This window comes from Canis lupus, chromosome X, assembly GCF_048164855.1.
Source record: "Canis lupus baileyi chromosome X, mCanLup2.hap1, whole genome shotgun sequence".
Classification (NCBI taxonomy): Eukaryota; Metazoa; Chordata; class Mammalia; order Carnivora; family Canidae; genus Canis; species Canis lupus.
The window spans coordinates 110,974,169-110,998,609 of record NC_132876.1 but is presented as its reverse complement, the minus strand read 5'-3'; the positions used below and the strand labels follow the sequence as shown (position 1 = coordinate 110,998,609).

The window sequence follows — 24,441 nt, the reverse complement described above, 5'->3', positions numbered from 1 at the left end:
TATACAAAAGACACAATAAAGAACATGATCTAAGCCAGTTCCATTGGCCAGAACGTTCTTCTTTTCTGGATATTAGCTATGTGACCTTAGGCAAGCACCCTGAGCTCCTGGGTCTGTTTAATGTGAGTAATAATAGTGACCTACCTTAAGTGTTGGTATGAAAGTCAAGTGAGTTCATATTTATAAAGTACTTAGGTCAGGGTTTGACACACACAATCTCCATGCACATGTTAGCTCAAGAGACTTGATTAAACATTGTCAATCAGCTGATCCATGTCTTTAGGCGTAAATAATCTAAATATAATTATGATCCCATCACATCCCAGTGAAATTCAGTACTAAGATGCTGCAAATGACCCAAAGGATAGATCACTTGTTGATTCATACAACTGAATACTATACAGCAATGAAAAAAGAAATAAATTACTGCTACTCACAGCACTGTCGAAAAGCTTCACACAACTAACTTGAACAAAAGAAGCCAGACATAAAAAAGTGTAAGTTGTGTGACTCCATCTGCATAAAGTTTTAAAATATGCAAAACTAATCTATGGTGAAAGATTATCTTTACTTTTGGAATGTTGGTAATGACTGGGAGGAGATACGAAGTAGGCTTCTGGGTGCTGGGAATGCACACCTTAATCTAGGTGGTAGTTACATGGCTGTGCTCACTTTGTTAAAATTTAGTGCGCTACATACCTGAAATGTTTAGACTTTACCTTATGCATGTTATTTTGCTATTCAAGCAAAAGAAAGAAGCTGCAGAAGAGTTTTCTAAAGAGTTTCAGTTGGAAAATCCAGCCATGAGTCTCTGGGTACAAAGATATCAAAACCTACATAACAGTGAGAGGCAAATTTGAACACGTTCATAAAATTATGACATTCACTTTGCTCCTGCTCCAATTCTTTTGATCTCTGACCCAGAATTAAGAAGAGAAGAAGAAGAAATGGGTAAGTCAGATAAGAAGATTAGAGTAAAGGTAGGAAAATCAGAACAGAGCAGAGACCCAGAAGAACCCTAGGAGCCCCCCCTCCCCCACCCCACAATGTGTGAAGTGCAGCCTTTAGGTCAGAGACTAAAGCATCTGGAGAGAAACACTGGCCAAGTGGTTCACTTCAGACCTCCTTGTGAAGCTGAGCCTTCTTCTTCCCTAAGGTTTCTCTAAACACTCTCGTATCTTAGAGCTTCACCTGCAGAGTTTTTCAGTTCCCTGTGGGACTAGGAAGCCTTGCAAATTCCTTCCTTGTTGCATTTTTAAGAAGCACTGGGGGTGTTGCAAGAGGATGGGGCTGATGACATCACATGATGTCTTATATTTAAAAGTCAAATTGACTTAAAGAGAAGACCTCAGAGATTATCCAAAGTGCAGAGCAGAAGGAACCAGAACTGAAGATAGCCTTGCTCACAGCTGTGGGAAGATCATGATTATTTTTACTTTGCCCCACAACCAATTTATTAATTTGAACAATTGTATTTTCTTAATATTCACACACTATTACTAACACCAAAATTATTTTCTAGATTTTATGACTATAATGTTTTATTATTTTAGGTATCCCCCTGGTTTGGTAATAACATGGCAGGGATGAAAGACTCTAAGATGAAAAGGTGAAAGGACTGGGCTGTCACTGCAGCCCAGCCACTGTGTAGGTATGAGACTTTACCTGCCTGGACCACAGTTACTTTGATTATAAAATGGGGAGGAGGAAGAACAGAGAGTTCTGGATTTTATGACATTTAATATCTCCCTCAGGTCTAACCTGTTATTCTAAGAAACCTGCATCCCCTTACCTCCCCACTTCCAATGCCAACACCTACATTTCTTGGTCTGAGGACTATCTCTACCCATTGAGGCCAGATTTGTCTGCCTACATGGCAGGACAGAAGTGCCAGGGAATTAACATCATTTGGAAGGAGCCATCCTCCAAAAATACTGGGGAGTGGTGTATAAATACCCCAATTCTCTCACCTTCAGGTGGAAGAACCCTGAAGCATGTATTTTATACTCTCTCCCCCAGAATTTCCCAGTGAGATCAAGTTCCACTCAACCAACATGGTGATTTACTGGATAATACACTCTTTGTTCACTGCCTTCCCTTCCCTGTCTCGGTTCCCTCTCACTCCTCTACCAGAGTTTCATCACCCAAAGAAACTACATTTCCCAGAATCCTTATCTTCACATCTTCTTCTGGGTGAACTTAAACTAGGACCAAACCCTACAAACCAAATACTGTGGTGACAGGTTTCTTGAAAGCTGCAGAAAAAAATGGTTTCCCTCCACCCAAACATGAATTTTTTAAAATTTTTTTTTATTTATTTATGATAGTCACACACAGAGAGAGAGAGGCAGAGACATAGGCAGAGGGAGAAGCAAGCTCCATGCACCGGGAGCCCGACGTGGGATTTGATCCCGGGTCTCCAGGATCCCACCCTGGGCCAAAGGCAGGCGCTAAACCGCTGCGCCACCCAGGGATCCCCAGACATGAATTTTAAGGAGTTTAGTAGATACTGTGAACAGGGGAAGGATCATTGCCACCCAGGCACAAAGCTGAGGGCAAGACCACTTAACCAACTGCTCTTCTCCTCCTACCAGAATGGCACTCCCTTTAGGCATTTAAACTGCTAAGAATGCATAAGAAATAGTAGGAGATTGGAAAACTTGCACCATCTGGCTAAATCTAGCCTAGTGTCAGGGAAACACACTAAATTTGATGTATACTCCATTAAGGAAGATAATGAAATGGTCATTTTTCAAAGATTCAAATTAAGCCATTGGTTAAGAGGCCATCCCTTCAATTTGATGGGAGAGACTTTTAAATCTGCAGTTTCAAACAGTTTTCACTATCTGTTCTCTTCTACACTCTCTTCTGAAGGGATCAGTGTGAGGCTGTGTGTGTGCATGTGCATGTGTGTGTGTGTGATCTAGAGAAAAATAGTAATTGGCTACCTTTGATCTCAGAGAAGGCTTTCCCTTCACTTCTATGCCTCTTGTCCTCTCTCAATGTAGAAGTGTGGTTGTGAGACTGTGTAGCAAGCACTGTTGAGAGATACTCAGTGTTCATTCTCATCCCTTCTTCCTTTTCCACCGTAGCCCAAAGAGGCTGGAAAAATCAGAGACTCACTTCTCCGGTTTCCTTATACAAAGGTGGCCATTTTACCTCAGTGTCAGCCATGAGACTAATGGGAAAGTCTGCTGGGAGGCTTTGCAAATGGAGAGGGGAGAAGTACGTGAGGAGACCTCCTTTACCATCCATCCCTTCCTATGCAGGTGTGGTAGTTGGAGACTCAGTAGCCATCTCATGACCATGACCAGAACACTGAAAAAAGTAGAAAGAGCCTGGGTCATTGGAATGCCATATCAACTCTGGGACCACCCACCTCCTTATTAAATAATAAATACCCCTTTGATTTAAGCTACTATTTATGAGATGGTTTCTTGCTGCCAAAACTATTCCCAACTGATACAGATTTTTAAAGTAATTTTTTAAATTGAAGTATAACACACATACAGAAATATGTACAAATTATAAGTATTGATGAATTTTCACAGAATGCTTTTTGTTTTTAAACCTCCATTACCCAAATACTTTTGAAACAGGCAGGGGCGCCTGGGTGGCTCAGTCGGTTAAGGGTCTGCCTTCGGCTCAGGTCATGATCCCAGGGTCCTGGGATTGAGCCCTACATGGGGCTCCCTTCTCAGCAGGGATTCTGTTTCTCCCTCCCCCTGCTCTTGTGCTCTCACTTGTTCTCTCTCTTTTTCCCTCTCAAATAAATAAAATCTTAAAAAAAAAAAACAAAAAAAAACAGGCATACTGCTTAACAGCACAGACTCCAGAGCCAGACTGATAACTCTAAACCCAGATGTGCCATTCACTAATTTGACTATTTAACCTTCCTGTGCCTTGGTTTTCTCATCTGCAATACAGGAATGACAATATTAGTTATGTCATGAGCTTTTTGTAAGTATTAAATACAATTAGTTTTTAAAATTCATGTGTCCACGGGACGCCTGGGTGGCTCAGCGGTTGAGCATCTGCCTTTGGCTCAGGGCATGATCCTGGGGACCTGGGATCGAGTCCCACACCGGGCTCCCTGCAAGGAGTCCGCTTCTCCCTCTGCCTGTGTCTCTGCCTCTCTCTATGTCTCTCATGAATAAATAAATAAAATAAAATAAAGTTTATGTGTCCAGTGCATAGTTTGTGCTAATACGTATTTGTGATTATAAATAATGTTACTGGCATGTGACTCAGGAGGAAGGTAAAGTGGGAAAGACCTTGGAGAGAAGGTGAATAGGTGTTTTGAGGGCTGTCCCTCACCTCTGGCCTGAGATGATCTGGGAAGCTAAAGTGCCCAATAAACTAGTAAACTCTAAAATGATTTCATAGCCTAGAGCTGTATGATGGAGCTACAGAATATTAGTGCTTCAGTGAGGCCTTAAAATCTCCTATCTGGTGCTTCTTAACTGGAGTCTGGAACCCTCCACCCTTGGAGCACCATACAATGTGAGCATACACAGGCATGTGTGTGTTTTACTGAGTAGAGGATCCAGAATTTTCATCAGATTCTCAGAGGAACCTGTGATCCACAAAAGGTTAAAACTACTCACTAGCTCGTCCCCTTGACATCATATTCGAGTCCCAGAGAGAGATCATCTGAATTGTCACATTTAACTTTATTTACATCTCCCCAGAAGAAAAACTAGGTCAACGAAAATGTTTTTCTACTCCAAAATGCTAGAATAATTCCAACGCAAGGAACTTAGTAGCTCCTTAAATAGAATCCTGCTGCATTTACAGATGAGGACTCCAAGTTATATCGAGGTTACTATGACCTACTCGGCATCCCAGAGAGAAACAGAGCCGTGGCTGACCAGTTGTCCTGGCTCAGCATTGAGTTTTTCCCCACAGAAATACTTTGGTGGCCAAAAATCCCACTAGCTCATTTCATGGGCTGGCCCTGGTCACAGTTGTCAAATGCTCCACACTGGAGCCCTTTAAGTGTGGTTGCTAAGGGCAGCCAGGACCAAGGGGCTTCAAACATTCTGTCCCTTTCATTGCCATAAGCTTCGGAGTGATTATAATTAGCTACACATCTCATGTGTATCATAGGGCAAAAATGGGAAAATAAAGCTAAGACTCTTCTACCAACCCAATTTATCATCTTGGTGGGAAGCTGTTTTACCATTTTCTTTGTGCCTCTTCCTCTGCTTTGATGAATCTTTAAGAACTCCTTTCTGAGTGCCATGTGTGTCCCCAATTATGAGTACAAGAGGCACAGAAATAGCAAACGTAAATATATGAAATGGAAGTTATATATAATCTGTATAAACTAAACAGTTTCTAAATCCAGATTGCTCTTTCCAGGGTGGGGATGGTCAGGGCGGTGAGTGACACTGATGCCAAACACGACTTAATATATTTACCCATGAGGATGGGCCTGGGTCTGGTATTAGGTTCTGATTAAACAAGGTTTTCTGTTTTCATGTTAGTTTAGAGGCAAACTTGGACGTCCTGGCTCACAGCTCTAAGACTTGCCTGCCACTGGAATGATTTTCTCATTTCCACGGGGTTTTTGATTAATGTCGTACCTGAATTGGCAGGAGATCTGGACCACCTTCTTTCTGCGGGAAGGTAGGGGAACAAGAAGAGAAGGAGAACCGGCTTGTACAACTGGGGCCGTGTTAGTCTGGCTGCAATTTAAGACCCAAAGGGCACCCAGACATTTTATGAAATGTAATGCAGAAAAAAAAGAAAGTATTTCTCCCAGCAGTGATCGACAATCACATTTTTATTTACCAGAGGAGGAAGGTTTTAGCTGTGGTTTCTGATTGTAGCACATAAAAATAACAAATCTAATTATAGTTTTTATTCCATATTTATTTTTATTTTTTGGTGGTATCATTTTTCACCTTAAACCCTCATCCCACCCCTACCCCTCTGCCTCCCCAAAGGACGGAACACACAGCTTTCTGACTCAGCCTCAGGCTACCAGCGATGCCTTTCGTTCATAAGACACAGGGTGAAGGCAAAGCCAGGGGACGCACCCCAAATGGAGAGCCAAGGGTCCGCTCATAGGGAGACCTCTGGCGGAGGCCCTGACTAATCTCTCTTCCTGGCACACAAAGCTGGGTGGGTGACCTTTCTGCCCGAGGCAGAGAGAACACACAACATGAGTGAATTGAAAGTGGGTCACTCGCAGGCAGGCAGGCCAGGGGAAGGGACACTTAGAGCCAAGAAATTAACTGTCTTCTTGGAGCTTCCCGGCCTGGGAGGAAAGACAGCTCCTTCTCCCCATTGCCTCACCCACGACTCCATCTACCTGCCCCCTTTTTTTTTTTCATTTATGGTTTGGGCTCACCCATTTCCAACAGATTTAGATCAATTGGAAGGGATGGGAGAGGAGAGAGAAGGGCAAGGGAACCAGATGAAGAAAAATAGACTTACCAGCACTGCCCCTTCAGCCATGGCTTCACTGCCCAGGGTTGCAGCCCGCCATGGCCACCCACGTCAACTGCGGTCAACTGAGGAAGCAGACAATCCTTCTAACCTGTGCTCAGAAGGTCAGTAGCAGCCTAACACTGTGTCACAGTGTCGATGCCCCTCACCTCACCTCACCTCATCTCATCAGGTAGAGGTTTTATCACTTCCCATCACCACTACGAGAAGGATGAGTACAGATATCCTGAGAGAGAGGCCACATTCACTAACTTTTATTTTAGTAATTGTCATAACTGTTCTCTTTTATTAGTTATCACTGTGCATCCCTTACTGTGCCTAATTTTTAAATTAAACGCATCATAGGTCGGTATGGATAGGAAAAAAACATAGTATACATAGGGTCCAATACCACCCATGGTTTCAGGTATCCGCTGGGGGTCCTGGAAAATATCCCATTGGTAAGGGGGTCTGTTGTCAATTTTTCTGGAGGAAAAAAAGAATCATATATTTTGGGAATTCCCTAAAGAGCAGTATCGGTAGCTAGATGCAGGCTACTGTCATTTCCCCTCCTCCAAGTTGGTCAGGGAGGCAATTTTAGGCTTCTTCCACATAAACATTTGCCTTAATTCATAGGAGTTTTTTAGAGGTAGATTATATTAAAGACGGTAGAAACTCCAAGTACGTTAATTAAATTACTTAATCACTGAAACTTATACCAACGGCAGCCAAGCCCAATCCCCAGAGGGTCTACTGGCTTCCTCAAAATGAGGGATGGTTTAGGGGCTGGCACTGCCAAACACGGAAGAAAGCAAATGGTGACCGAGCCCCACAGGCCTCAAAGTGCACAGCGGGCTTGTATGTCTCAGTAAGACACGGTGAGCCTTCTCATTCTGTTGATCTTCCCTTTTAAGTATGTTTGTTTCTCAGGGTCTGGACACCCATAAGCAGCTTTTAAAAATACCCAAGTGCAGGGGGGGAAAAGCAACTCTTCAAAGCTCGGAAAAGCCTCCTTGCATTTCCCTTAAATATTATTCCCATCTGACCACTTCAAGCCCACAAGTCTTCCAGCCAAAGGCTATTTGTTGGGAGCCTCTCCAAAGGGCTATTTTTCTTTCGTGGCCTCCGTTTCCAGAGCCCTGAAGTGAGCTCTCGGGGACCCCAAGCCTGTCCCCAGCAGGCACTGGTTCCTGGAGCGCAACAGGGTTGCATCGGGTGGGCCGGCCAGAGGTGCAAAGGCAGATTCTGCAAGTCCAGCTCCAGGAGACAAATGTCCCCAACACCAGTGGGGCAGGTGTGTCCTGGCCTCTGCGGAGGACAGCTCCGTCAGGAAGCTTCCACACGTGCACAGAACAAAGGATTTCTTTCCCTACCTCTCAGCCAACCATACGGATTTAAGTTGTGACCAAACCCTGACCTCTAATGATGGCCATTCGATCTCGCCGCCCCCCTGCCCTGGTTTTTGAAGGCACCAAAAGGCAAAATGGGAACAAAAGACATTTTTCTTTCTATTTTTAAGACAGTGTATATTAGCAATAAATTAACACTCCCCTTCCAGCACCTTTTAAGCACCAGCAGGGGCCAATTCTTTTTACTATATTGTCTTGCACCGAGCAGCCGATGGATCATGCTGTCACAGAACACAGCCCCGTAAAATAGCCCTTGCAGGCAGTGTTCTCCAGCCCCGCCAGAGCAGGTCTTCTGGAAGCTGCTTTATGGCGGGGAAGTGAGAATCCATGGCCACGACATCTAGCATGTCCTAGGGTTATGGGGAATGGACGTCACTGCTCCCCCATGTTTGTGAAAGAGCAAGGAGGTGAGATGAACACGAAAGATGGTGACTGGCACAAGAAAACAGCTACTTTCGTCTGGATTTTTCGGTGTTTAGAAGGAGAGTAAAAGAAGAGCGACTACAGACTACCTGGAAAAGCCCAAATTAACTCTTTACTGGCCACATCTTTTGGCTGAAATCATGCTCCATGCCCTACTCAGTAGCAGTCATTCTCTGGGTCTCACATCTATTTCAGAGACTGAAAATCAAAATAAAAACTGTCCTATGTTTGTCTCACAGGTCCAAGCACCTAGATCATTTCTTACAAGACCATTCATTTATTTACATGTTGGCATCTACTTAGGCTGTTGGTGGAAGAGGTGGAAGTCTTTCCCCAAATATTTACATTTTAAACCATGGGAGTAGTGGGAATGTGATGAGATTTCAAAGTCAGATGTCTGGAGAATTTCTTGAATGAGCAGAATAATTCCATGCGAACAATCAAGAACATTCTAGGGCTTCCAGATCTGTCCAGACCATTTTAATGCCAATTCAGTTAATTGGCTGGGCAGATCTGGAAGCCCTAGAATAGTCTTGATCTTTACATGGACTTAACCTACCTTTTACAGGGAAAGCCTTAACAGGAGGTGCACAAGGCAACGGATTTTGAAATCTCACCATTTTGCCAGTATTCTAGTGCTGAACCATATGTAGTGTGGAGCCGGATACCTGCATTTGAATTCCAACTCTATCAATTACTAAGCTATGTGACTTTGAGCAAATGAACTGACCTCTCTGCTTCTCATTATCTTCATTTGTAAAATGGGGATATTAATAGCAACTGCCTGATAAGGTTGTTTTGAAGATTATGTGAATTCATATTTATAAAGTGCATAAAACAGTTTTGTCCCACAATAAGTGCCACATAAGAGTTTGGGAGGCAAATAAATAGAAATCCAGGTTTATGTGGTGTCTCAGAACCTGTTTTTCACCAACCACTTGAATTTCTGAGTCGCTTACCAAAGAGGCTTCGGCCCCTTCCCCAAGGACTTGGAGGGTCCCTCTCAGATCTCAGCCCCAGGGAGTTGAACCCCATGTGAGCAACACTGTACTTGTCACTATGGCTCCTGTGCCCAAGGTTTGTGCAAAAATTCAGATGCTCTTGGTGAAAATGACCAGTGACAGCTTATGCAGAGGCCAACTCTACTCCACAATGGAATTCGTGACTGTTGGACTTGGAGCTTGTATCTCTTTCTCTGCTGGACTGTGGAACTAATAATGGCCTTGACCTTCTTAGATAAGGGGCAGCCGTCCCAGATGGATTTTTGGTTCTGGGTTGGCTGTTCTAAGGAAAAACCCATGGGAGACAGTGAACTGAAGCATGTAGAACCTCTACAAGGCAGAACAGAAAACATTGAAGAGAAATACATTGCTGCCTTCCCAATGGTACTGGAAACGACCAAGGGTTGGTTTGGCCTGGGGGCATTTCCTCCCTTTCCTTCATTGTGAGAAAGTAGGAAGATATTCACTGGAAGGAAACTACCAGGAAGTCGAACATGCTCCCATTTTCATCCCCAAATCTAGTGAGAGAATTATAGATCACAATTCCCACTGCCTCCCTCCCCAGCTCTGGTTAGATGATCTTTGAGTCTGTGGTGCGGACAAGTTATATTTCTATTAAAAATATTTATTTTTAAATGATGGATGCACATGATCTCACTTTTTCTAAGTATAAAAGGGTATCCAGTGAACACTTCTTCCCACTCCTAACCCCAGCCATATAGTTCATACGGTTTCTTTCCCTGTAGGCAATTGATATTACCCATTCCTTATGTTACCTTTCAGGGATATTTTCTTACACACACACACACACACACACACACACACATTCATATGCACGTTCCCTCTCCAAGTGTCTTGCCAACTTGTACAAACAGTACAAATCCTACTCTACCTTTTCTTTTTCTACACTTCACAATATGTCTTGGGGAGCTTTTCACATTCATGCATGAGTTTTATTTATTTTTTTTAATTTTTTTATTTATTTATGATAGGCACACAGTGAGAGAGAGAGAGGCAGAGACACAGGCAGAGGGAGAAGCAGGCTCCATGCACCGGGAGCCCGATGTGGGACTCGATCCCGGGTCTCCAGGATCGCGCCCTGGGCCAAAGGCAGGCGCTAAACCGCTGCGCCACCCAGGGATCCCCATGCATGAGTTTTAAAATTCTTTTTCCATGGCTGTATAGAATCCCGTTGTATAGAGGTACTATTTACTTATATTCCCTCTGGAGCATCCTTTAAGTTGCTTCAAATATTGTGCTAGTACCAACACTGTTGGAGTCCACACACCACTTTGCACAAATATGGAAAAGTGTATTTGTAGAAGGGAAATTATTGGTCCAAAGGGTATCCCCATTTCTAATTTTGATAGATTTTGCCAAGTTGCCCTGTAGAAGAGTTGTACCAATTTTATGCTCCCACCACCTGTGAGCCTGCCTATTTCTGATGGGGAGGGTTTGATGCCAGAAACTACACTCTCAGAGTATCCAAGATGCTGCCCTCTGCTCAAGAATGCAATTCAGTGAACCCTTGTTTTCTGATTCTTGCTGTGAAGGGCAGGTAAGAGTCAGATCATCTCAGATCATCCACTTACATCTTAATGGGAGTGCTGGAGACCAGGGGTGCAAGACGGGGTGGTGGGTGGAAAGTGCCTTCCCCTGGTGTCTTCCTTCCAACCAGGCAGAAGAAGAGGTGTACAAACTAGATGATCCTACAGGTCTCCACAGCTGATCCTTGAAAAGATTCTCCCAGCAGCTGGAGGGCAAGTCAAGCCTTCCTCTTCACTTCAAATCCAAACTATCCAGCTTTTAATGGGGCTAACAAGGAAAGTTCTTGCTTGCAACCAGGCATCTTTGTTTTAGGACAGCTGATTGGTCATCATGCGGCCCAATCACAGCTCCCTTACCTCATTTGAAGTGGGTTCACTGGACTAGTTCTTCAGCAGTCATCTCAAACAGCAAGCTGGCGTGATTTCTGGACAGAGATTTCTCCCAGAACCACTGCAAGGAGTACATGTCCCATGTGTTGCAATAATGTAACTTGCATCTTTCCGAGAAAGGTGGCTAAGGGCAAGGACTCCAGAGCCAGACTTCCTGGGTTTGAATCCTGGCTCTGTCCACTTGCTGTCTGTGTGATCTTGGGCAAGTTGCTTCACTTCTCTGTGTAGGTTGCCAGATAAAATAAAATACAGGATGCCCAGTTAAATTTGAATTTCAGATACATGACAAATAACTTTTTTTTGTATCTTTTTTATTGGAGTTTGATTTTCCAAACATATAGCATAACACCCAGTGCTCATCCCGTCAAGTGCCCCCCTCAGTGTCCATCACCCAGTCACCCCATCCCCCTGCCCACCTCCCTTTCCACTACCCCCCTTGTTTGTTTCCCAGAGTTAGGAGTCTCTCATGCTCTGTCTCCCTCACTGATATTTCCCACTCATTTTCTCTCCTTTCCCCCTTTATTCCCTTTCACTATTTTTTATATTTCCCAAATGAATGAGACCATATAATGATTGTCCTTCTCCAATTGACTTATTTCACTCAGCATAATACCCTCTAGTTCTATCCAAACAATTGCACTGCTGGGGAATTTACCCCAAAGAGACAAATAACTTTTAATATAACTATGCTCCAAATGTTTCATGGGACATACTAAATAAACAAGTTACTGGGGCAGCCTGGGTGGCCCAGCAGTTTAGTGCCACCTTCGGCCCAGGGCCTGATCCTGGAGACCCGGGATCAAGTCTCATGTCAGGCTCCCTGCATGGAGTCTGCTTCTCTCTCTGCCTCCCAATCTCTCTCTCTCTCTCTCTCTCTCTCTCTCTGTGTCTCATGAATAAATAAATAAAATCTTTAAAAAAAAAAGTTACTATCTGGAAATCAAATTTAGGAACATTTGGGTGGCTCAGTGGTTGAGCATCTGTCTTCGGCTCAGGTTGTGATCCGGGGTCCTGGGATCAAGTCCCGCATCAGGCTCTTTGCAGGGAGCCTGCTTCTGCCTCTGCCTATGTCTCTGCTTCTCTCTCTTTCTCATGAATAAATAAATAAAATTTTTCAAAAAATGAAATTCAGATTTAACTGGGCATCCTGTATATTTACTTGCTGAATCTCGCAATCTTACCCTGTTCCTTAGTCTCCTCATCTATACCCACCTCATAGGGTTGTTACAAGGATTAAATGAAACACTGTTTGTAAAGTATATAGAACAGCTCCTGAACATCATAAGTGCTGAAATAAATAAATGCCATCTTGATTCAACATACATGAGGACTCTATTATTTCCACTTTTTTCTCCAAGATGAGGGGGGAAATTATTAAAGAGATGGTGAGTGTTAAGAAGACCCTGGGTTAAAAAAACGAATTGGCCAAGAATATTCCAGAACAGGTAGATCTGGAGTTTACTGGTTCTTCGGTCCAAGGATGATTGATAGAACCCTCTGTGGGGCAGCAGGCCAAGCTGGGGATTGAGCATAAGGGGCAAGGGAGAGGTACAAAGGGACCCATGGTGGGTGGTGCGGGGCTTTAAGGGGAGCAGCTCATTGCACATCAGACATCAGTCGGTCCCACACAGATGACAGCAATGGCAGGAACAGGGCTACCAAGGACCATGTCCATGACCATGAGGAAGGGAGAGGGAGAGGAAGGGCATCTGCAGGGAGAGAAGCCAGAGCTCCAGTCCTCTAGGAGAAGCGGACCGGGGGTTCTGAAGAGGCAAATTCCTAGCCTAAGAAAGTCTTGAGGAGACTCAGGAGCCCCCAGAGGTGTTTCCAATCTGGGTCCACACATCCCCAAAGGGTCTGTGAACCTGGATGGGAAAAAAGTACAACTTCACCTCAACTCACCTCTCCATGAAATTGAGTGTTTCCTTCAATTAGGAACAGAGGCCACACATCTCAGTAGTATTAACTACACCTGTGACTTTGTCACCAATAGAAATCGCAGGCTTTTTCCACATCACATTACACTTGTTGCAGATATCCTAAAGTATTGTTTCTTAAGCTCACCACCACGTAGAAATCATAGTAGTCTTCTTATTTGAAGCATTAACAATGATGCAGACATAATAGTATATCGTGAGTTTGTTTTTTAATATTTTGACAATTGTATTCAATATAACTGGTTTCCTTCATAAACTTTGCACTGTGTTTAATTCATTTTAAAATACTTTCCTGAGAAGAGATTTAAAGTCTTCCCCAGGCTGCCAAAGAGTTCCACATCTCAAAACAAGGCTAAGTCAACGTTTGTCAGTCTTATGGGGAATGGCCCCAAATCTCAGGAGGCCTCAAACTGATTTCCAGGAGTGTGAGTTCTTAGGTATGGCTTTTGTTTTGCTTCGTTTGTTTGTTTATTTAGGCTAATATTATAAAAGCAACTGCATTTTGAGCATACCTAAGGGGGGAAATACCTGTGTGGTGGGGGTGAGTGCTGGGGGTAAGGTCTCGATCTTGTATGGCTCCGTTAATATGGGAGAAATGTCTGCACTGTGCATCCTGCCCCCCGACAAGAGAATGAATGAAGGAGCCTATTTTGCAAGTTACTTAAAGGTAAATTATACCTGAGACACCTGGGTGGCTCAGCGGTTGAGCGTCTGCCTTTGGCTCAGGGCATGATACCGGGATCCAGGATCAAGTCCCACATCAGGCTCCTTGCAGGAAGCCTGCTTCTCCCTCTGCCTGTGTCTCTGCCTCTCTCTCTCTCTCTCTCTCTCTCTCTCTGTCTTTCATGAATAAATAAATCAAATCTTTTTTTTCAAAAAGTACATTATACCATTACCCAGGTAACCCCCTTTCACCTCTAAGCACAGATGGAAACGGAACGTCCCTCTCTTCCTCTATGTGTCACACTCCATCCTGTCAGCTTGTTTAGCTACAAATGGGACAGGTAGTTGAAGGGCCTTGGGGTAAAAAAGTGGGTTGCAGATCAAAGTAAGTAACAGAGTCAGACTGGCAAGGCAGCTGAAAGAGAGGATTCTGGCCAAGAAGTCTTCTTCAGCAACCCTGGACACACTGGGGAGTTCCTCCCCTCTCATCTCCCTAAGGTGGGTGAGCTCTGCAGTCAGGAGAGCAGCTCAGAATACGCATGTGGTTGCTGCAGCCAGCAGGAGAGGAAGGATGAGAGAAGACGACCAGGAGAGAAATGGCAGCAAGGTAACTAGAACTCTTCTGCCTTTTGGGCCAGTGGAATTGGGTGGAGAAGGACAGAGACAGATAAAAATGAGGGAGGTTCCGAAGCCCTCTCCTAATCCTGCTGCTGATCAAACATCCATGCCACACAGAAACTGCATTCAATTTCAAGTCGCACAGTTACCAAAATGTTACAGGTCTGGTTAAAACTCCAAGACTTGGGGAGTTTTGAGTTAAAATTCTCAAACTAGGGATGCCTGGGTGGCTCAGCGGTTTAGCACTTGCCTTCAGCCCACGGTGTGATCCTGGAGACCCGGGATGGAGTCCCACATCGGGCTCCCTGCATGGAGCCTGCTTCTCCCTCTGCCTGTGTCTCTGCCTCTCTCTCTCTCTCTTTCTCTCTCTCTCTGTGTCTCTCATGAATAAATAAATAATCTTTAAAAAAATTCTCAAACTCGAAGTCTGTCCTAAGCTCCCTTGCATTTGTGGCTAGGGCACAAATTTCAACAAAGGTGCAGCTTGTGAACTTCAGTCTAGGCCTGGAGAGGCCAGCTGTTTCCCCTGGCTCACCTATTTCCTGACCGCCATCAGCACGGAAGCTGTGAGCATGTGTTAAGGGTGGAGTATGTTGGGGAGCAGCGGTTTAGCGCCACCTTCAGCCCAGGGCGTGATCCTGGAGACCCGGGATCGAGTCCCACAATGGGCTCCCTGCATGGAGCCTGCTTGTGTGTGTGTGTGTGTGTGTGTGTGTGTGTGTCTTTCTCCCTGTCATGAATAAATAGATAAAATCTTTAAAAAAAAAAAAAAGAGTGGAGTATGTTTGGGGCACCTGGATGGCTCAGGTGGTCAAGCATCCATCTCATGATTTTAGGTCAGGGTTGTGAGATCAAGCCATGTTGGGTTCTGCACTGGGCATGGAGCCTGCTTAAGATTCTCTCTCCCTCACCCTCTGCCCTTCTCCTCTCTCTCCCTGTCTAAAAAAAAAGTATATTCATTAGAAAAAAAATTTCCTTTTCTTCAGTGGTGTTATGGGTTGAACAGTGGCCCTCTGGAAGACAACTTGAAGTCTTAACCCTCAGTACCTCGGAAAGCAACCTGATTTGGAGAGTCATTGCAGATAGAATTGGCAATGGCAAGATGAGGCCATACTACAGTCAGGTGGACTCTAATCCAATATGACCAGGGTCCGTACAAGAAGAGGAAAATCTGGGCATAGGCGGAGGGAAGGCAGCCATATGAAGGTGGGGGCAGAAGCTGGAATTGTGTTGCCACAAGCCAAGGAACACATGGAGCTACCAGAACCTGATAGAGGCAAGGGAAGGCCCTCCAAGCCACCCAGTTTGTGGTACTTGGTGACTGCAGCCCAAACCAATGAGTGCAATTGGCTTTAACCTTTTCCTTGGCTTACTTGCCTCCTGCTTCCATTTCCAATACCCCCAAACATCAGAGGTTCAGAGGCTAAGAGTAAGAATCCCAGAGAGCAAGCTTGACGTATAAAAGCATAAGTAGCATGAGAGGGGGAAATATAATGTCCACCTTCCTGATGCCAAATTTAGCTGAAACAAGACCAATGTGTCTTCCTGGTAAAATTCCCCAGGGCCTGAAGCCACACCCCTGCAGGTCACACTGATTGCACAACCAGAACCAAGAGTTCCAAGCAACCAGTCTCTCCTTCTGTTCCTAATAGGCCCTGACCAAGCCAGCTCAGCATTTTAAGGGAGGGCACGATTGTGCAGGGCTTAGCAGCCCAGCCTTACATCTGAGGCCCAGAAGCCAGAGGGGGAAGGGAAACCAGGAGGCCAGAAGTTGGGGTCCAGGGCTCCTGTTTTCTCTCACACTGTCCACAGGGCCACTGCTGTGTAGAGAAAAGATTAAAACTAAGATCGTTGCACTTGGGGGGTTAACTATTACAAATCTTTTAAGCAATCCAACTGGACCTCATAATTGTGTGGCAAAGGCTGCAAAATGTAAAGTGGGGAGTCTTGGCTCAAATGAGAGCTCTCTCTGAATAACAATTTATTTTAATTTGAGATTTCTCATACTGTCCATATGGCGGGTCTTCATGGGAAAGCAACTGTCTCACAGTTGATGGGGACATCTGAAGTATGCTTTTTTGGCATTCAGGGGGATTTTTTCTTTCATTTAAATCAGTGCCTTGGTTGAAGGGAGTTTGAAAACATTTCCCTAATGTTTCCAGCTTTTTCACTCCTGGAAATTTATCATCAATCCTTGGAAGTTACAAACTGAAACCCATTTCCCAACCAAATTACTGCTCTTTTAGGCCAACACCAGTTTGTAATTGTGGAGTTCTGTGGGCATTCCTTTGAAAATGGAAAATCCTATTTGCAGGCATTTTTTTTTAAGACAACAACCCAGAAAGCATGTGGAGAATGTTACAACCTGAAGCAGGACGGTCTTGCCAAGTATCCCAGGCTCATTGTGGAGTGACTCCTAGAATAATGGATAATCTATTTCTGGGAGGCACATGAGATTTTCAGCCAGCTCCAGGTCAGACTTTGGTGCCCCCACAGATATGGTGGTAGTTTTTACCCCTATAGGGCTTTCCAACCACATGTAGGTTCCAGGGGTGTGATGTGCAAAAGGGAGCATGTTTGTTCTCTCTTTTCAACTCTTTCCTCCGAGGTGCCTCATCAGCTGCTCCTCTGAGGGAGGGAGAGAAGGGATGTCAGAAGCTCAACTTCACCCACAGGTGCAGCTCTGCAGGGAGAAGGGGAACTGCGTGAGGCATCCTGAGGTCACTACACATGCTGATAAAACAGCCAGATCTTTCTATAGAAACCTCACTATGCAAACGTCACACCCTCAGAGAGACTTCCTCTGACTGAAGCCTCAAAAATAGCATCCCTGCCACCCTCAGTCTCCTAAACCTGCTCTGCGTCTTCTCCACAGCACTGTACATACCTCTTCAGCTCTGTGTTCAGTGACTTTGTGTTTGTGGCTTAAAATAATCTGTGCCCAGAGTATTTACATCATGGAAAGTGGCAAATGCTATCTATCTGGGCTCTCCCCCATCCCGAAAGCCAGCGATTAACCCCTTATTGGCACAGCACTACTTCTCACTATCTGGTATTACTTTCTATATGTGGTTTTTACAGTCTATAAGCTACACGTACATGTGTTTCTGTACAGCATGCGTAGATAATACACTATCTTCTATCATTAGTTTCTTAATGACTTATCCTGCTCTCCACCAGAATGTCAGGCCCCAGGCCCCCAGTTTGGTTCACTACTTCATCATACCTAGAACAGTACCCAGACCTAGAAGATGCTCCATAAGCATTTGTTGAATGGATAGAGGGTGCCTGAAATCTTCAGAGGCTCCCTTTATCGTCCTGTTCTAGCATTAACTCCTCTGTAGGTTTCCCAATCCCCCTCCATTTTGCTTCCACCCTCTTCCCCGTGTCTTCCTGCCTCTTATCACCGTCTTTTTACCATCACCCTCATACCAGTGGAAAAAAAATCCACCAACCTTATTTACTAGTGATTCCTGATTTCCTGTTTAGGCAGCTCCTCTGGGCATCTGAGACCCTTCCTCTAAACCTCTCCCTTTCACATCGTCCCCACAAAAGCATTTCCTATGTGTTTAGCCAAGGTTAGGGAATTAAAAGGTGCCCAGAACAAGTATATTTATTCAAGACCTTCTCTTCTTCTCAGTCACTTATAATCTAGTTGAGTGGTTAAGACTAGCCTTGGCTTGAGAAATTATGAGCAAGTAAGACAATTATTCAACTAACTGCTAAATTGGGGGAGTAGAAACCATAAAATCTCACACCAGAGAGAGAAGCAGTGGGTCTTGAGCCCGTCCTAACTGAGAGGTAGGGCTTAATTAGATCAGGGTTCTAACCTCAGGATGCTTGACAGTGTGGGTGGACACTTCTTTGTCATGGCGACTGTCCTGTGCGCTGTACAATCTCAGCTGCAGCCCTGGCCTCCACCCTACTAGATGCCAGTAGTACCCCCTCCCTAACTATCACAATAAAAAATATCCCTGAGCATTGCTAAGTGTCCGTCCCCAGGGGGTGGGCAAAATCACCCCCAGTTGGGAACCAATGTGCTAGATGGAAGAGAAAGAGGACCTCAGAACTTAGAGCAATGAGAAAGGAACTTGCTCACTTAACTCAGAATCCTGACTTGATCCACAAATGCATCCAGTCACAAACCTGACCTCTTTTGGCACATTCATCGGCTTTTCATGCACTCTTTATACATGTTCTCTTAAACCTATACGCTGCAGCGTATTTGGATTGAACTACTGATGTGGTTTCCAAATGTTTTTGTAGTGGAACCCTTTGTTCCAACAAAACCTTAGCCAGAAACACAAAACAAATACTAAGGACATAAGCAGCATGGTTTTTATTGACATTTGAATCAAGAACCATCCCCTCCCCACATGCACCCCAGCCCCGTCCAATGGCCCAAGAGCACAACAATTCCCGGGGTGTTTCACTATACCATGGACATGCTGAAGGCAAAGGTGACATGGAACCTTACAATAATAGCTATAATGTTGTGATATAAACCAGGGAGCAATGAGTTAGAAGTGGCAAAATCTGAGACTTCTTACTAACTGCAACATTTTCCTGGCTGATGTCATTTGACCTCTCTGAACTTGTGATTCTTCATCATAATCTCTAAGGCCCCTTTCAGCTTCAGAGTGTTATGAATACATAAGCACAACTGTGTCACATAATCCGTGAGCCCAGAATAATGATGCTGGTGGATATGGAGAAGCTGATTATATATAACGTCCCCCTAAATTCCCTTTTGGAGTGAAGGGGGAACGAGAAAGTGAACCTGACCTCTAAAATCCTCTCTGAATAGCACTTTGGCCCCTGCTTGATTTATTCATGCTTGAAATTCACTAGTGCTCAGTCTGGCTGGCCTTTATTCAAAAGATCATGCTAAATGGGGTCACGACTGGAGGTGCGAATGGGTATTTTTAAAAATTAAGAATGAAAGTGACAAATCTGGGACACTTGCTGCCAAGTCCATAAAGTTTAGAATAAGACATTAAAAAAATGCAATGCAATAGGTTCTGTAATGGACAAGCATGTGCCCAGAATGAAAGTCTAAACACTGCAATAACAAGAGACATGAGTTCCAGAGCCTGGAATCATCTCTTTCCTACCTCAGTGGTATCACTAGCCTGCTCTCAGGATGAGAGTCTCATACAGAGCTAGAGAACATTCCCATCCCCCACCCTGGACCGACTTTATGGCTTTCCCGAGTACAGGGCACACGATGGGTGGGAATTTGTGCCTTTACTTTCTGTTTTTGCTCCTTCTTTGTAAAATAATTGAAACCTCCCTGCAACCATCCAATACCGCAGAGAAATAGCACAAAACCGCAGCTACCAAACAATGATGCCGAAATCCACAGCTATGTGTCTATCAAAATATGATACTGTGTTTACAGATTCCCGATTTGGAGGAGTCATCCTGCTCCTCTATTTCAAACATAAATGAGATGTTATGCTAGTCACAGATAAATGATGATTTTTAATTGGAATGGAAAAATGTTTTTCAAATATCCAGTAACCTGATTCTTAGAACATGACAGACATATGAACTACTTTGGTGGTTGAAAAAAATCATAGCTGTGTGTGTGTGTGTGTGTGTGTGTGTGTGTGTGTGTGTTGGAGGAGACGTCTCTGGTCAGTGAAGACAATTCAAAGTAATCCACAGCTATTCCGTATTTAACTGGCAGGGGAAATGAAAGGTTCATCTCATGGAGTTGCTCTTTCCAGGAACAATTTCTCTTTGTACTAGGAACTGCTGCAACTAAGGATATTATTGCTAATTCTTCACATTTTTATTCATTCATTTTGAAGAAATAATATAGACATAGTGAAAAATAATTCAAACAATGCAGCTTATACACAGTGAAAATTAAATCAACCTCCCAGCTTAGTCTCTTAGTCCCTCTATTACCCGTTTCTTAGTCTAAAGAGATTTATTCCATGTAGTATACACACATGCATGGTCATATACTAACATGTGTATGTTGTAGACATATGTTGCTTTAGGTATGTCATTTTATATATATATATATATATATATATATATATATATATATATATACATGTACATAGATCCATATAAAAGCTCCACTGTTACATAAATGGGAACATAGCTACACTCCCTGCACATTGCCCCCCCTTCTCCTTAACAATATGTGATGGATTAAAAATGCTTACAAATTATTTGCCATTCTTCCCATTGAGAGTTGGAGGTTAAAAAAAAAAAAAAGAGAGAGTTGGAGGTTTTCCCTCTCCCATTGAATCTGAGCCTGCACGTGACTTGCTGTGACCAATAAAATGTGGTAGAAATGATTGTAACTTCCAAGGCCGGCTCTTAGGAGCTTTGCAGCTTCTACCTTCATACACTTGGAACACTCCCTTCTGGACCCCAGATGCCATGCTATAAGAATCCCAAGCCCTATAAAGAGGATATCTGAGGTGCTCTGGACGATAATCCTAACCAGTAGCAGTAGCTAACTATGCGAGCCAGTCATTCTGGATGTTCCAGCCTCGGGTGACACCACACCGAGCAGAAGAACAGCCTAGCTGATCCCAGTCAACCCTCAGAATCATGAGAAATAATGAATGGTGGCTGTTTTAAGCCACTAAGTTTTGGGGCGATTATCCCATTTCAGTAGAGTACATAAATCTAAATGTATAAAGTAGACATATAAATATATAGCTATATAAATACAGAAAAATATATAAACTGTATGGCTAACATATATATTCATGTGCTTACTATCTAACAAGCATTGTTCTAAATGCCTTCTATTTTTTCAGATTTATTTATTTATTTATTTATTTATTTATTTATTTATTTATTTATTCATTCATTCATTCATTCATAAGAGACACAGAGAAAGAGGCAGAGAAACAAGCAGGCTCCCCATAGGGAGCCCGATGTGGGACCTGATCCTGGAACTTCAGGATCACGCCTTGAGCTGAAGGCAGATGCCCAACTGCTGAGCCACCCAGGCGTCCCTCTAAGTGACTTCTATATGTTAGCTCATTTAGTTCCCACTAACCCTAATATTTTTAAAGATTTTTTTAAAGTAATCTCTACAACTCAACATGGGGCTAGAACTGAGATCAAGAATCCATGCTCAAAAAAAAAAAAAAAGAGGAGTCACGTGCTCCACTGACTGAGCCACCGAAGCGCCCCCCACCCCAAGTATTTTTTATAGAGGTATACTATCCCCATTTTACAGATAGAGAACTGAACCTTAGAGAAATTACATGACTTGCCCAGTACCACAAGTGAGTAACCAACACGACTGGGATTTGAACTCAGGTCTTCCACCTCAGATACTTTGATTTTAAGCACTATCCTAGACCACTTCAGTGGCTACTTTATTTAACTAGTCCTCAAATGATGGACATTCCAGTCATATCTAATCTTTTGCTTGTGAAAATAAGATTACCATGTCCCTCTTTATACTTTTATACATGTGTGCAAGAAGAAACCATTCTTTTTAATTTTTTTAACTAGTGTAATGATTATTTTTATTTATTGAGGTACAATTGACATACAATATTATATTCGTTTCAGGTGTACAACACAGTGATCTGACATTTGTATTCATTGTGAAGTGGTCACCACAGTAAGTCTAGTTACCATCTGTCACTCACAAAGTTAATACAACACTATTGACTGTATTCCCCATGCTATACATTAAAGCCCCATGACTTCTTCATTTTATAGCTGAAAGTCTGTACTTCTTATTCCTTTTCTTTTTTTAAATTTTTATTTATTTATGATAGTCACAGAGAGAGAGAGAGAGAGAGGCAGAGACACAGGCAGATGGAGAAGCAGGCTCCATGCACCGGGGGCCCGATGTGGGATTCGATCCCGGGTCTCCAGGATCGCGCCCTGGGCCAAAGGCGGGCGCCAAACCGCTGTGCCACCCAGGGATCCCTTCTTATTCCTTTTCATCCATTTCACCCCCACCCCCACTTCACCCCGCCTATTTCACTTCCCTTCTGGCAACCATCAATCTATTCTCTGTACCTGTGAGTCTGGGTTTTGTTTTGTTTTGCTTTTTAGATTCCACAGATAAGTAAAATCATTTATGCATGTGTGAAAAAGAAACCATTCTTTTTAATCAACTGAGAGGATGACTAGACTCAGTTTATTTTGCTGCATAAGTGTCAAAAGAAATATGTTGGGTACAGAATATCGGGTGCATCCACTCCAGTCAGAATAGAGTTCCAATCCATCTGGCCCTTGGCAGTTGATGCCAAACACCTTATCAGGAAACATGAGGGAAAAAAAAAAAAGGAAACATGAGGACCTGGAGACCCCAGAGAGAATATTTATCTTGTTTTCATCTGGGCCCCAAGTGGAGCAAGTAACTTTCTTCAGTGTATATATTGTTCCATAATGTATATTTTTCAATTAGCAATAATCGAGCCTCGGATAAACCTCATTGGCTACGATACTGCCACTGCGCAAAGCTCATAATGTATATTTTTACAGGAATTCTCAGACATCTGAAAAGGGTATTTGGAAAGTAACCTATGACCTCCGGTCCATACAATGAGTCTGCTGCCACAATCACTGCCAGTTCTGAGGACCCAATGACCAAATGTATGAGGCACATGTGTACATGTGTACATTCCACAGCTGCATACTTCCTTGGACCTCACTCCAATAACAAGTACGTTTGGAAAGGGGGTGGATGGACATAGCCTCTTTTCACAACTGCTTGGATGGCTCCACTACCCCTGACGTCAGACTTCTAGCTCTCCCAAGCCAGAAGCTGAATGAAAGTCACCTGCTGCCACTTCACCCTACCTTCTGAGTAGCCAGGAGAGCCACAGGACCAGCCCCTGCTAGCGGTGGGGAAGGGACTAGTAAAGAAAGGTTTTGGTATAATGAAATCTGCTTCTACTCATTAAAATATGAAAATGAATTAATACCACAAAAGCTCAAAATGATCATGAGAAAAAAAATGATCATGACATAGTTGCCTAATTATCATATTTAAAAGATACTCACTTAAGAGCCCCTCTTCTACTCCTGCATATGGATTCCTTCCCTAGGAACTCAAAGCCTTGGGAAGAAAACAGTAATACAGCTCACCTCTGTCGCCAGGATAACTAATGGGGCTTTAGAGTAACTTGTTCAATGCCTTCATTGCACAGAGAAGTAAACTGAATTCCAGAGAGCAGTGATTTGCTGAAGGTACTCATGGTTGACACATCGGTCAGCTCTTACCAAAATAATGTGTGCAACAAACTACTGCAAAGCTCAGTGCTTTAAAACATTCCCTCAAAACAAAAACAAAAACAAAAACAAAAACAAAAACAAAAACAAAACAAAACAAAACAAAAAAAGCAACATTCCTTCTTCCCCGGCTAGGGATTGACTGATTTGGGCTGTACGGAGTTCCAAGCTGCAGGTTGAATTCAGGCCTTCTCCACTGTCTCTCATCCCTCAGACCAGGGGGCTGGCCAGAGTGTTCTTCTAATGGACAACGTAAGGCACACAGAACAAGCCTACTGATGGAAGCATACTTCAAGCCCCTGCCTGCAATCTATCTGCTAATGGCTCACGCCTCAAAGCCAGTCATGAGGCCAAGTCCAACACTGATGGGACCGGGATATATTCTCTGCTTCTAGTGAAGAACTACAAACACACATGACAAAGGGCATGGGTACATGGAGGAGTGGAGAATTAGGACTATGAAGAAATCTACTACAGTTGGCAAGTAACTGAGTGAGAATTAGAACCAGGGCCCTTGACTCCCTGCTCATTTCCACCATAGTGTTTGCAAGCACTTTTTATTATTATTATTATTATTATTATTATTATTATTACTTATTATTTTTATTTTTTGCAAGCACTTTTTGTTTATCTCTCTCAGCAGCTGTTTTTTCAAGCTCATGAAGGGTTTGTAAAGTTCCAAAAGGAACTGAAGGCAGGCAGTGAGGAAAGGAGATTGTAGTGATGGTGGCAGCAGTTGTGGTGATGCCTGGGGGGACCAGCGAAGGTGTCCAATATCTACTCC

At 43.5% G+C, this 24,441-nt stretch overlaps 1 protein-coding gene and 1 pseudogene across 12 annotated transcripts in view; both read right to left on the bottom strand.

Moving 5' to 3' along the window:
* Window positions 1-24,441, bottom strand: part of RAI2 (retinoic acid induced 2) — a 388,421-nt gene that overhangs the window by 228,384 nt on the left and 135,596 nt on the right. The window lies entirely within an intron of this gene.
* Window positions 22,808-22,887, bottom strand: LOC140628968 (U4 spliceosomal RNA; annotated as a pseudogene).